The sequence below is a fragment of the Ranitomeya imitator genome, chromosome 2 (assembly GCF_032444005.1).
Source record: "Ranitomeya imitator isolate aRanImi1 chromosome 2, aRanImi1.pri, whole genome shotgun sequence".
Classification (NCBI taxonomy): domain Eukaryota; kingdom Metazoa; phylum Chordata; class Amphibia; order Anura; family Dendrobatidae; genus Ranitomeya; species Ranitomeya imitator.
The window spans coordinates 370,411,518-370,420,930 of NC_091283.1; the positions used below are offsets into that span (position 1 = coordinate 370,411,518).

Sequence of the window (9,413 nt, forward strand, 5' to 3'; positions counted from 1 at the left end):
TCCGACAGAAGAAGAACAAGCAGCCCTGAGGATATTGGAGGAGTTGTTGGACGAACACAAATCTACAGAGGGAGGTAGGATACCCCCATCGATCAGACTACACTCCAGGAAGTTTCCCCCTCTCTCCAATTGTAGCGCAATTGATTTATTTGTGCAGGTGGTCACGAAAGATTTCTTGAAAATTCCACAGCACATTCAGGGGGATAATCTAACTAGGGAGGAGCGGCAGCGTCTCCACCATCTACAGCGGCTTCCAGATGTGGTGCTTAAACCGGCGGACAAGGGGAGTAACATTGTCATTTCGCCCATAGCTATGTATGAGCATGGGGCATTCTGTTATGATCTGGTGGCCTAGGAGCAGCATGAGACGTACTCTGGATAAGGTGGTACCTGTACTGACCACAGACCCTGAACTTAACGCAACTAGATGTAGCCGTGGGATGTACCTAACACTCCCTAGACACCACGACACAGCCGGAGGACTAAATACCTCTAAAGATAGAAATAGAAAACTATCTTGCCTCAGAGAAAATCCCCAAAGGATAGACAGCCCCCCACAAATAATGACTGTGAGAGGAGAGGGAAATGACATACGCAGACTGAAATCAGGATTTAGCAAAGGAGGTCATACTAGCTAAACAGAAAGAATAGGACAGAGTACTATGCGGTCAGTATTAAAACACTAGAAAATATCCACCACAGAAAATACAAAATCTCCACATCTGACTAAAGACATGGAGGGTATATCTGCATATCCAGAGATTCCAGCTTGGCTGCAAAAATCCTTACACAGGCAAAGCTGGACAAAACAAAACATGAAAATGCACAGAACTATAAAGCCCACAGCATGTGGACTGCAAAGACAAAGCCAGAACTCATCTTTGTAGAAAAGAACAGCAAACTGAAGAGACCAGGCAGGGATGTGAATCCTCCAAAAACAATGGACAACTGGCACTGACTAAAGAATCAAGCCAGGCTAAATAGCCCAGTCCGAATTGCAATAAGTGGACGCATCTGATGAATGCTGCGATCCAAAGACAGCAGCACTACCACTCATAACCACCGGAGGGAGCCCAAGAGCAGAATTCACAACAGCATTCCACCAGTTGGAAAACTCGGTGTGCTATAGGAAACTCACGTTTAACCCCTTGTCCGCCTATAGCACGCAACTGTGTACTATTCTGTCTGCCGCTGTCGATGGTGGGGTCATTACGAAGGAGTTGGCTGCCGCTTTGGTGGTCAATAAACCTACCATTCCTACATTTTACCTCCTCCCTAAGATACATAAGAATATCAAGGTCCCCCCCAGGACGCCCAATTGTGTCAGGTCGGGGAAAATTCCTGGAGAATATTAATAAATGGATTGATTCCATCTTACAACCTCTGGTGATGGGACTGCCTTCCTTTCTAAAGGACACGACTCAGCTGCTCCGGATGGTTGATGGGCTCTCTTTGGACCCTGATACCCTCCTGGTGGCGGCTGATGTCGAGTCCTTATATACTAGCATCCGCCATTGTGACGGATTAAGGGCTGTTAAGTTTTTCTTGGATTCGTCTGACTACTCCTCTGACTTCAGGGCGCTGATTCTTGAGATGTTAGAGTTTACTCTGACTTATAACTTTTTTACGTTTAAGGGGTCCCTCTACCTGCAGCTCCAGGGCACTGCTATGGGGGCGGCTTTTGCCCCTTCTATGCCAATTTGTTCCTGGGGCTGTGGGAGAGGGACCTCTTCCTGTCAGATGGGCGGCCGTCGTCGGTGGACTGCGTCCTTTCATGGACGCGGTACATCGACGACGTCTTCCTTATCTGGCAGGGTACCTCTCTGGCTCTTGAGCAATTCTTTGAGGGTGTCAACTGCAATGATTTGAACATACGGCTTACGGTTAAACATCACCCGGATGAAATAGAATTCTTGGATGTTGTTCTTCGGAGAGATATGGGAGATAATATTAGTACCAATATCTACCGTAAGCCTACTTCCACCAATGTGTTACTACATGCCTCCTCCTCACACCCGCCCCATATGATTCGGTCTGTGCCCGTGGGGCAGTTTTTGCGTCTACGGCGCATCTGCTCTACGCAGGCCCTGTTTGAGGTAGAAGCTGATAAACTCAAGCGAAGATTTATTGAGAGGGGCTATAGCCGTCGAGCTATCAAAAGGGCCTATCATAGGGCGAAATGGTCTGATAGAAATACACTGCTATATCGGAATACTACCGATATTAAAGAATCAGGAGTGGTGAGATTCATCACCGACTTTAATACATGCTCAGAACCAATACGGACAACACTCGAGAAGGCATGGCCAATTCTCATGACCGACTCGACGATAGCCAAAATTCTACCCTCAAGTCCTGCCATTACATTTAGGCGTTCTAAGAATTTACGCGATTGCCTGGTAAATAGCCATTATAAAGGGGGCTCCAATAGGACCTTTTTGAGCGATGTTCCCTTTAGGGGGGCTGCAGGCCCTGTGGTCGCTGTGTCGCCTGTGCTAATATCGACCGGTGTGATTCGTTTTCGGATTCCTCTGGTCGTAAGAATTTTAAAATTAAGAAGTCAATCACATGTACTACCACCAGTGTGATCTACTATGCCACATGTCCATGCTCCCTGATCTACGTTGGCTTAACCATATGCCAATTGAAGATCAGGGTCAGGGAGCATATGCGTGGCATTCAGGCGGCCGGCGACCAGGGGGATGCAGCCCTCCTAAAAACATTTCCTAGACACCTTAAGCTCCATCATGAGTGTAACAGCAAATTATTGCGTGTTAGAGGTATTGACACCATTGATCTTGGAATACGTGGAGGGAATATCTCCCAACGGTTGGCTCAGCTTGAGTCCCGTTGGATCTGGACTTTGGGCACTGTTCATCCACATGGATTGAACGAGAATTTAAGCTTCTCACCCTTTTTGTGATCACCGCCCGCTGCACATTTCGTATTATACATTCTCACGCTTCACCGGGTATGTTGTGTGTTTTTAACTTTCAATGATTTTTCATTGTGTTTTTATTAATTACATTTTTTTCATGTTTTAGTTTTAGTGTTAGATGTCTTTGTTCTATATATTGTTGTCTTATCCCTGCGGATGTGTGGATGGAGCTGTTCTGCGAGTTCTGTGCGTACAACTAAGCTGGCTGGCGGATATGACATCGGATATCGGCGGTCGGGAGAAATATTTGATTGACATCAGATGGCCAACACTATCGAACTTTTCGAGTTGGGGCGGACACACCATGTGGAAACATTTTATATCTTCTACTATATCATTGAGTGTCTCCTTCCTAATCACTAACTTTCTTGTGGCAGTATCATCATTTATGTTTCCTATCTGTGTCTGAAGATATCTATGAGATCAGTCTGAAGCACCAATGTCTGTTATACGATCTTGTTCCGGCACTTATATGGACTCAAAGTGGTGTCATTTATTTATTATTTTTTTTATCTTCTCAAGCCAGTGTTACATCAATTCTAGCTATATTTGTATTTTTATGTGCTGTGTAAGCTATTGTCTCTTTGGGTCTCGGCTCTCATATGGAATCCGAGTGAGGCCGCTCTTACTATCTGTATTGGTGTGGCACAGATCTTCTGATAAATGCTTAACATACATATATCTGTCAGTCATATTGCTTTCTCTGTTTGTGGTTAGTTATTTCGTTGTTTGGTCATGTTTGCTTATACACTGATACCATCTCTGACTCCCCGCCGCACATTCCCAGCGTTATTATGGCGGCTTTGGTCACAAATTTGATATGCGCATGCATGCTGGGAGTCCGCTCTGCGGCGTGTCCACTGTCTGGCTTCACAGGGCCCTCTGACAGTCTGGCAGGTGGCGCGGCGCGGGGCGGGTCCCCTCGGGATGGCCCTGGCGACCGCCGCCTTTATCTTTCTGATACAACACACTGTAATGTTGCGGTGGAGACTCTGTATTGAAGTCCCCATGGTTACGGAAATTCATTTCCGGTTCACCTAATAGTACTTCCGGGACGGGATGGTATATAACCACATGCTTGGCATCTTCCTACCAAGCCCCCTGAAGAAGGTGTGCGACTGAAACGCGCGTCGGGGTGGGCACACGGACTCTGGGAAGGTCTGCACACTGCCCTCCACATAGAGGTAAGATCCGCTCTATATATCTGTCGGTATATTAGCTTTGTGGTTGGGTTGCCTTACTATAAGCAGGGCTTTTGCTAAATTAACTATTTCAAGGTATTAATCCTTTGGCACTATGCTTATTTATTTCTGCTAAAGATTGGCACCGCCACGTATACCAATTTGGATGTGTCTTTTTGCTGTGGTCTGCTTCAGCTTCTCTGTGAGCTGTTAGTATATACTAGTATGCAGGTGCTTTCCTTCCCTGACTCCGTGTGCGTGTGGTGGTTCATACACCGGTGAGGCATTTGTGCACACCATGTGGTACTCTGTCCCATCTGTTCTATATTGTCTATGACTACTGCTTTTAAGTCTAATAAAGATTTTTTGTATGTATTTCTATATATGGACTTAGTGGTCGTTTTTTCGGTTCTCGCGGACCATGTTCTGTTCTATGGTTATTAGCGACTAGTCCTTTTTTAGTCCCCCCCCCTTCTTTGTGGGATCAGTTTATGATTACATATGTTTGCATTTGAATATTTTTTGTACTATGCTGCGTTCCGTTGTGCTTTTGGTTAATTACTATATACAGGAGGAGATGACATACAGGTATATACTATATAAAAGAGGAGATGACATAGCTATATAGAGGAGATGACATACAGCAGGTATATACTATATACAGTGGAGATGACATACAGGTATATACTATATACAGGAGATGGCATACAGGTATATACTATATATAGGAGGAGATGACATACAGGTATATAGTATATACAGAAGAGATGACATACAGGTATATAATAGAGAAGATGACACATGGGTATATACAATATACAGGGGGAGATGACATACAGCAGGTATATACTATTTACAGGGGAGATGACATACAGGTTTATACTATATACAAGAGAAGACATACAGGTGTATACTATATATAAGGGAGATGACAAACATGTATATACTGAGGTGAAAATGAAAAGGTGTGAGTGCAAAATGAGAGGAGTGAGGGAAAATAGTGGAGTGATCGGAAAATGACAGATGTGAGGTTGAAATGACAAGTGTTAGGGGGGGAATGAGAGGAGTGAGGGGGAAAATAAGAGGAGTGAGGGAGAAAATGAGAGGTGTAAGGGAGAAAATGAGAGGCATGATGGGAAAATAAGAGACGTGAGGTGCTATAACTAACCACAGATATTTACTATGCCCAGGCAACGCCGGGCTCTTCAGCTAGTATATATATATATATATATATATATATATATATATATATATCAGGGGCGGACACAGACAGCTTGGGGCCCCTGTGCAGGAAATGTGCCTGGGCCCCGCTCCTTTTAAGGTGACAAAGCTAAGGGACTGTGCTATACATAAGTGAGTACACTTTATACGAAGGGACTGTGTTATACATAATAATCGATAATAATGTCTTCCTCCACCTCCCCCTGTTCTTAAACCCACTATAAAACCCCCGCATCCCATTATTGCCCTCTCCCCCACCCCCATGATTTCCCTCTTCACAACCTACATTATTGCTTTCTCCCCCACCACCCCATATTATTGCCCATTCCACCACCTCCATCATTGCCTCCTCCCCACCACCCCCATCATTGTCCTTTCCACTGCCACCATCATTTCCTCCTGGCCCACCACCCCTATCATTGCCCTCTCCATCAACCCAATCATTGCCTTCTGCCCCGTCACCCCCATCATTGCCCTCTCCTCCACCTACACACACACAGCACCATTCACCTCTCTGCACACACACACACCTCACCTCTGCTCGCACGGTATCCTGAAGCCGCATCATCGCCGGCAGCTTCCTGTCTCACACAGCAGTGGAGCTGAATGATGATGTCATTTAGCCGCTGCTGTGTGGCAGGAAGCAGGATGGATCCATTCCATGCAGCTCCGCTCCACTGCCTTTTTCTCTTGCAGGCAGCGGAGCTGCAATCCCATGATGGCAATCTGGCCAGGGGCCCCCCGAAGCCAGATAAACTGGCCAGTTTGCCCTCATTATTAGCCACCCTGCAGGCAGGGCCGGTTTTAGGCAAAGTGGGGCCCTAAGCAAAGTTTAAAATGGGGCCTCAAATCCTAACATATTGCACAACACATAGAAGCATTTCAGTTGTATTTACAAGCGCTGAGTTCAGGCCACTAAAGGAGTGTGATCGACAATACTGAAGTTGTTCAACGCTTGTTTCCTGGCCTCTTTCCACCGTCTGAGAAAGAATGATGGGGACAGAACGGCGCAGCCTCATAGTATACAGCACTGCCCGCGTAGTATACAGCGCAGCCTCACGGTATACAGCGCGCACAGCCTCACGGTATACAGCGCGCACAGCCTCATGGTATACAGCGCGCACAGCCTCACGGTATACAGCGCGCATAGCCTCACGGTATAAAGCGCGCACAGCCTCACGGTATACAGCGCGCACAGCCTCACGGTATACAGCGTGCACAGCCTCATGGCATATAGCGCGCAGCCTCATGGTATACAGCACGCATCCTCATGGTATACAGCGCACACAGCCTCATGGTATACAGCACGCAGCCTCGTGGTATACCGCATGCACAGCCTCATGGTATACAGCACGCAGCCTCATGGTATAAAGCGCATCTCCTCACCCCCCAGAATGGCCCCACAGTCCAGTACTCACTGTTATAGAGTAAAAAAACAAACAAACAAACAACACACTCCTCACCTCACCTCGTGCCCGCGTTGCTTCCACTTCCTGCTCCTGTCGGCACACAGTGAGTGCGAGGCAGTGTCTGTCAGAGCAGGCAGACCGGGGAATGATGGGAGAGGGAGCGTCAGGTGACGTTCTCTCCTCCATCATTCATTGCTTTGAACTCTACCGGCAGACGCCGGTATAGTTCAACGCGGTGGGGGAGTCGGCGCTGGTGGCAGGCGGGCCCCCTGCCTCACAGGGGCCCCATAGCAGCTGCGTGATGTGCCGCTAGCTGGGGGCCCCTGGGGGAGCGAGGATCTAGGCAGCTGCCGGCCCTGCCTGCAGGGGCCCCCTGCAGCCGCACAGGTTGAACAGGCGGTATGTCCGCCCATGATATATATATACTTACGTTCGCATAGCAAGCACAGGCCTCAGGAAAGCAAGGTTCTTGTGGTATTTGTATTTTCTTAACATTGGTGCAGCACCACTTTTAGCCCGATTCTCCTCTCTCATGTCCTTGTTGAAGTGGTCCTTCATCGAATGCCAGCGGATTTTTATTTTCTTCACTGTGAAGGGGCAAAAAAAAGGAAAAAATTCAATTGTAAAAAAAAAATACATTCACTTTTTCACTGTCGAGTCAGACCACATTGCATTACTTACCAAAATAATTTCTGGCACGTGGCGTGGCACGGTCCCAGTCAGCCAGCAGCGATGTTGCCACTTCTTCCCAGAGTCGTCGAATCACTACATTGTCGGAGTGCTGACGGTCACGGGTGTCCCACAACGGTACTCACTCTTGGACAAGGTTGATGAGTTTCTCATTGTCCATATCTTGATTGGCTTCTTCCCATTGTGGAACCTATAGATCAAATAGAACAAAAACATTTTTTAAGTAAAACTGAAAACAAATTCTATTACAACTCCGATGAAAATAATACTTACACCACGTCTTTCCTCCTGAGACACATGTGCTCGACGACCCTGGGAAGCTTCATTTTCACTTGACTGCTCCTGCTCGTCCCCACTGGAAGGTACCTGTAAAGAAAATACATGATTTACCACATTTATAGTATTACCAGTCAATACATACCAATCAGTAATCAAATGTGATTACATAGTCAGCGTCATATCGGCCTTCGGAAGCCTCAGTGGAGGACATCTTGTAATAGCTGGCACAGGGCCGGATTTAAAAGGTGGGTGGCCCGGGGCCCATTTTGGAGGGATGCCCATTTTTCAAGGTGCTGCAATATGTAATGCAAAAACACAAAATGAATCGAACGCAAGTTTATTTACAAAAATCATTTACGCAGAGTAATTTAAGTAAAATCATTCATTTTTTACAATCTGGGCACTTTCCTTGATTTGTGTGCTGCAAAATCACTAATGAAGTGACTAAAGTCCAATTCACGCAGTATATCTGACCTTGTCAACCCTTGAAGTCCTGAAAGGGCGTTAAAGATGAAAATATGTACATATGTATGTATTTATATTGTAGAAATTTGGGCTGTCTATATCAAAGACTGCTGCTGGGCTCTATATGTCAGAGGCTTCTGCTGGGCTGAATATGTATGAGAGGCTTCTGCTGTGCTGTATATGTATGAGAGGCTTCTGCTGGGCTGTATATATGTGAGAGGCTTCTGCTGGGCTGTATATGTATGAGAGGCTTCTGCTGGGCTGTATATATATGAGAGGCTTCTGCTGGGCTGTATATGTATGAGAGGCTTCTGCTGGGCTGAATATGTATGAGAGGCTTCTGCTGGGCTGTATATACAGTGGGGCAATAAAGTATTTAGTCAGTCAGCAATAGTGCAAGTTCCACCACTTAAAAAGATGTGAGGCGTCTGTAATTTACATCATAGGTAGACCTCAACTATGGGAGACAAACTGAGAAAAAAAAATCCAGAAAATCACATTGTCTGTTTTTTATCATTTTATTTGCATATTATGGTGGAAAATAAGTATTTGGTCAGAAACAAACAATCAAGATTTCTGGCTCTCACAGACCTGTAACTTCTTCTTTAAGAGTCTCCTCTTTCCTACACTCATTACCTGTAGTAATGGCACCTGTTTAAACTTGTTATCAGTATAAAAAGACACCTGTGCACACCCCCAAACTTGCACTATTGCTGACTGACTATTATACTTTTTTGCCCCACTGTAGGTTTGAGGTTCACCTTTTGAAATGGAGGAAAAGAAACTACCCTTTCTGGATATCATGATCTCTAAAACTTATGATGGTGAGGGCCTGGATACCACGATTTTCAGGAAACCCACCTCCACAAATTCTGTGTTGAGGTGGGACAGCCATCACCCTTATTCCCTTAAAAAAAGGTATCCCCAAGGGTCAATACCTCCGCCTCAGGACGAATTGCTCCAATGATACAGACTTCAAAATCAAGGCAAGAGACCTGAGATCCAGATTTCTGGATAGGGGATACCCTGATCGGGTGCTGAGGGAGGCGTTCCACCATGCCAGAGGGCAGGCTAGAAATAATCTACCTACACCGCGAGAGAGGGGTAGGGAGGAGCATAAGACCATCAGGATGATCTGTGCCTTTGACAATGGGGCTCCATCTGTCAGGGCCATTCTCAAGAAGTACTGGGGCATCCTTGCAATGGATGATGACCTGAGGGATGCCGTGG

General features: G+C 46.1%; 1 long non-coding RNA gene across 1 annotated transcript; it reads right to left on the reverse strand.

Annotated features, from left to right (window-relative positions):
- Positions 1–7,264: 7,264 nt before the first annotated feature.
- On the reverse strand, positions 7,265–8,008 carry LOC138663962 (uncharacterized). The gene is made up of 4 exons (XR_011318262.1): positions 7,885–8,008; positions 7,713–7,805; positions 7,431–7,629; positions 7,265–7,336 (listed from the first exon to the last, which is right to left on the reverse strand). It is a non-coding gene; the product is annotated as an uncharacterized lncRNA (long non-coding RNA).
- Positions 8,009–9,413: the final 1,405 nt, after the last annotated feature.